Source organism: Salmo salar, chromosome 16, assembly GCF_965601325.2.
Source record: "Salmo salar chromosome 16, fSalSal1, whole genome shotgun sequence".
NCBI classification, from domain to species: domain Eukaryota; kingdom Metazoa; phylum Chordata; class Actinopteri; order Salmoniformes; family Salmonidae; genus Salmo; species Salmo salar.
This window is the reverse complement of record NC_138306.1, coordinates 67326742-67332741: the sequence shown is the minus strand read 5'-3', so window position 1 is coordinate 67332741 and position 6000 is coordinate 67326742.

The following is a 6000-nucleotide window of genomic DNA, read 5'->3' as shown; positions in this document are numbered from 1 at the left end:
GGCAGGCAAGGTGAACTGGAGGTAGAAGTCTTGCAGGTAACTCTAACACTGTGGCCAATACAGACACATAGTTGGACACATAACAGAGTTTTGACTCAGATCAATGCTTGATTATATTGGATGAAAAGAGCAGCACAGTACTGCAGTTTCTAATATTCCAGCTAGGAGGTAACAGTATTAACAACAACACACGTTACATAACTAAACTAACAGATGGCTTCCTCCAGACACAACCAAGTCTGAACAATCCAGGAGACACACTCCTAAGACGCTTTATCTCTCTCACACACATTCACATCACACATACAAAGACTCACACACATAGACTCACACACATAGACTCACACACATAGACTCACACACAAAGACTCACACACAAAGACTCACACACATAGACTCACAGACTTACAGCAAGCTAGTTTAAGATGACAAATGACACAGTCGATTGGCTATATTATCAGTGACTCCAGCAGATGGGAGAGGGATTTGAGAGAGGAGGGATAATTGCAGTAATTTTAAACACTGGTGGCTGTCCTAAAAATCCCTTTGGGAATATTATAGTTAATCTTATGGGTATTTATGAGAGCCATCCACCACTTTCAATACAAACGCACAAGTTGTTCTTAGTGCTAGTGTTGGTCAGAGTAGGACTGCTGATCTAGGATCAGGTCCCCATGTTCATGTAATCTTATTAGTTATGAAAAACTGATCCCAAATCAGCACACTTACTCTAAGATGATTCATATATGCAGCCCCTGTTCTACTGTATCATGGCCTTTTGTTTTGGAAAAAAAAGCTCTATCTCCTGCAGGATATGAGGCCCTGAAGAGTAGGGAGATCCCAGCTCTCTCTAGTTACCTTAGACGCAGCTCACTACTGTTGACTGTAACAGACTGTTGTCAACATGTGTTCCACTCTTAATAAGATTCATCGGGTGAAGATAACTCAAACAACTACAGTTATCGGGCGAAGTGGTTCTCCTCTGCTTCCTTGTGCTTGCAGGAGTCTTTTTACAAACCTCAATCGTGACACTACAGTATACAATTTTCCTGCTGGTTAGCGCCCTTTCTAGACATGCAAGGTCATTCCTTTACCCTATTTTTTTCCCACCTGTTTTTGATCCTATAAAGTTTTATACTGTGTTTTTTTATCTATCAAATTCCTGCCCATGCTTGCATGTATGAAGGCTACCTACTGTAGCATTCCGCTCTCCATTCCAGAGCCCAGTCGAAGTGTCATCGTTGTTATACAATAACACAGTGTGCTGTCTTGCTATGCGCTGTATATTTCCAGTCCCTGAAGGGTGAAAATGACTCTACAATAGCTATGATGACAGGGTCTCTCTGTTAGCTCCAGAATGACCTCACCACGCCCTTTTACGATGCAATCGTTGTTACATTGTTGCTTTTACTACACCAACGCAAACACACTTGAGAATACAGTAATGTCTATTGTCCTCTTTCGTTCTGAGTTTGTATCTGCGTAGTAGTATGAGGAAGAAAAGCCTGTAGGCTGTCAGAAAATAGGTCTGTCAGAAAGCCAATAGTTTAATGTGTTGGACAAATATGACAACTGTTCATGTCTGATGTGCCAAGTTACCTGGATGTTATCCTTAAGCTGTTGCAGGGTATACTAAATTAATAGAACTTCTTACGCTGATCTGTGGTCAGTTTAGCATTTTCCCGATTAACGCTAAGGTTGGGATTGGGAAGAGAAAGCTGATCTGAACTGTGTTGATTCTTAGTGGGCTTTTTTTGCTTTTATTCTTTGTTTGTTTTGTGTGTTTTATGTATTAGTACTATCATTGTAGAGGTCACTGATGTAGGCCTATCATTATTACATCATCTAAAATGTTGGCATATTGATATTTGCTCAAGACCGTGCTTTTCAGAAAAGCTTTCAAGAACCTCTGCTAATTCTGTTCTCATGTCCTCCGGATCTGGTGACATCTGTATACAGCTTTGATTGTTGTCTGTGTTCTAAGTTCTGTGTTTTGGATTATTGATGAATTTTCTATTTATTGTGCGCCTTGGGTCTGCGAAAAGCGCTTTACAAATTAAATGAATTATTATTATTTGCAATTCCAGAACTGTGATGACGTCACAGATATAAATCTATCCTGATTTACCTCCATGACATGACCTTTTAAATTGGCAAGGGATGGTGTAAACATTCCAATGTTACTGCTTCCAAAACTATCTAATACTATTTGCAAAAGCCTACGAAATATTCAAATACAATTTTATTGGTCACTTGCTTCGTAAACAACAGGTGCAGACTAAGAGTGAAGTGCTTACTTTTGGGCCCTTCCCAACAATGCAGAGAGATTTATTTTTTTTATAATAGAAAAATAATAACACAAGGAATAAATACACAATGAGTAACGATAACTTCGCTATATACACAGGGTACCAGTACAGAGTCGATGAGCAGGTAGATTGAGGTAGATACAGTATGTACTGTACATACTGTATAGGTAGGGATAAAGTGACTAGGCAACAGGATAGATAATAAACAGAATACTATTTAGCCTACTCTATTTCTATTTTACTCTACTCTCTTTTTATTACTTGATATTGTTTATTTTATTTGTTGCTTAGAATGTTTTGCTTTGTTGATTTTTTGCTTTGTTTGATTACACTGAGTGGACAAAACATTAAGAATACCTGCTCTTTCCGTGACATAGACTGACCGGGTTAATCCAGGTGAAAGATATGATCCCTTATTGATGTCACTTGTTAAATCCACTTCAATCAGTGTAGATGAAGGGGAAGAGACAGGTTAAAGAAGGATTTTTAAGCCTTGAGACATGGATTGTGTATGAGTGCCATTCAGAGGGTGACTGGGCAAGAAAAAATATTTAAGTGCCTTTGAACGGGGTATGGTAGTACCCCGCACTCAACCCGCACCGGGTTGAGTGCGTCAAGAACTGCAACGCTGCTGAGTTAACACTCAACAGTTTCCGTGTGTATCAACAATGGTCCACCACCCAAAGGACATCCAGCCTACTTGACACAACTGTGGGAAGCATTGGAGTCAACATGGGCCAGCATCCCTGCAGAACACTTTCGACACCTTGTAGAGTCCATGCCCCCAACTAACTGAGGCTGTTCCGAGGGCAAAAGGGTGTTCCTAATGTTTTGTACACTCAGTGTATTTTGTTTGTATGGTATTTTGTCTTGACCATGAAGGGGAGGTCGCGGAGGCAGACAGTCTCTAAAGTGAGTGTCAAGTGTCTATTTTTTTCTTTATGTTTTCTATTTACTTTGTGTAAATAGAAATTACTCTATTTACTTTGTAAAACTACTCCATTATATTCCTAGACTAATGGTGGCATGTTCCTCATCGTGGAAGCATGTTGGTAGCAGACCTGGGTTAAAATAGGCCTAGTATTTTAAATCTTTAAAAAATGTTCAAATACTTTAAGCGTTTACTTCAGCCTGTCTGGAGTGCCAGATGGGTGGGGTTTGCACTTCTGGGACTATTTAATTAGTTCCAATGGGTCAGGCAAGCTTAATCAAGCACAGATTTGAACACAGGTCAGATTGTTTCATTCTATGGGTTATTTTCTTTTTAATTATATATTCTACCCCACTACAATCAACCCATAGAATTGGAAGAGTTCATTATATGGGTTCTATTCACTACAATTCTATATTATATCCCACTACAACTATCAACCCATAGAATGAGAATGATTCGTAGGGCGGCAGGTAGCCTAGCGGTTAAGAGTGTTGGGACAGTAACTGAAAGGTCGCTGGTTTGAATCCCCGAGCCAACTAGGTGAAAAATTGGTCAATGTGCCCTTGACCAGTCTTCTAAATGGCAAAAATGTATGGATTTCTATTCATTCTTATTCTATGGGTTGTTGGTGTAGTGGGTTCAGACCTGGGTTCAGACCTGGGTTCAAATACTATTTGGAGTCATTTCATATACTGGCAGAGGAAGGAGGTGGCATTCGATAGAAAGAAGGTGGAGGAGGACAGGGGGAGAGGAGGGAGAAGACTGTGGGAACAAAATAGAAGATTATAAGGAGAGGGATCAGATCGTTCTGAGAAGCGAATGATTGATGGAAGAGAGGATGGCTGTCAGGGAGGAGAATGAGAATGTTCAGACTGAGGTGAAGGGAGAGGAGGTGGAGAAGGTGAGAGCACAGCTATCAAAAGAGAAGGAGATGACAGAGGGAAGGAGAAACAGAGGGTGAGGGCCGGAGTTCATGTTGAGGAGATGGAGAGAAGAGGACGCTCTTGCAAAACTCCTGGACATAAAGAGAGGAGAAATAGGGAAGGTGATCAAAGACAAGGAGTAGAGGAGGAAGGAGGAGTAAGAGGTGTTGGTGAAAGAGAGACACAGACTGGTGAGTAGGATGGTCGAGAATGAAATAGAAATAAAACTGTACAGTGACAGTTTCTACGTAGCATTAACGTCAGGAGTAGAACATTTTATAGCCCTAACCCAACACATAATAAATTATCTGTAACCCCTCACCTTTGACCCCAGGATTAACCGTAACCCTCAGGATTAACCGTAACCCCCAAAAACTCCAGAATGGCGCCCGAAAAGATGGCTGACGTTTTACGTGCTCCTAACCGATTGTGTTTTTATGTTTGTTTTTTAACTTATTTTGTACATATGTTGCTGCTACCGTCTCTTATGACCGAAAATAACTTCTGGACATCAGAACAGAGATTACTCACCACGAACTGGCAGAAGCTTTTTTTTCCTTTAACGAGTCCGACAAGCTCGACGTGAACGACATAGTCATTTGCATGAAGAGACGACGAAGAAAAAGAGGATGATCGAAATAACCCCCCCGCCTTCCGTTCTTCTAGCTAACGTGCAATCATTGGAAAATAACATCAACGACCTACGAGGAAGATTAAACTATCAACAAGACATTAAAAACTGTAATATCTTATGAACGACGACATTATCATCATACAGCTGGCTGGCTATACGCTGTATCGGCAGGATAGAACAGCGGCGTCTGGTAAGAGAAGGGGTGGTGGACTATGCATATATGTAAACAACAGCTGGTGCACGATATCTAAAGAAGTCTCAAGGTTTTGTTCGCTTGAGGTAGAGTATTGTATGATAAGCTGTAGACCACACTATCTACCTAGTTTTCATCTGTATTTTTTGTAGCTGTCTACATACCACCATAGACCAATGCTGGCACTAACACCGCACTCAATGAGCTGTATTCCGCCATAAGCAAACAGTAAAACGCTCATCCAGAGGCGGCGCTCCTAGTGACCGGGGACTTTATTGCAGGGAAACTTAAATCTGTTTTACCAAATATGTATCAGCATGTTAAATATACAACCAGAGGGGAAAAAAACTCTAGGCCACCTTTACTCCACACACAGAGACACGTACAAAGCTCTCCCTCGCCCTCCATTTGGCAAATCTGACCATCATTCTATCCTCCTGATTCCTGCTTACAAGCAAAAATGTATGCAGAAGCACCAGTGACTAGGTCAATAAAAAAGTGGTCAGATGAAGCAGATGCTAAGCTACATGACTGTTTTGCTAGCACAGACTGGAATATGTTCCGGGATTCTTCCTATGGCATTGAGGAGTACACCACATCAGTCATTGGCTTCATCAATAAGTGCATCGATGACGTCGTCCCCACAGTGACTGTACGTACATACCCCAACCAGAAGCCATGGACTACAGGCAACATCCACACTGAGCTAAAGGCTAGAGCTGTTGCTTTCAAGGAGCGGGACATTAACCCGGAAGCTTATAAGAAATTCTGCTATGCCCTCTGACGAACCATCAAACAGGCGAAGTGACAATACAGGATTAAGATCGAATCGTACTACACAGGTTCTGACGCTCGTCGGATGTGGCAGGGCTTGCAAACCATTACAGACTACAAAGGGAAGCACAGCCGAGAACTGCCCAGTGACACGAGCCTACCAGACGAGCTAAACTACTTCTATGCTTGCTTCGAGGCAAATAACACTGAAACATGCATTAGAGCACCCGCTG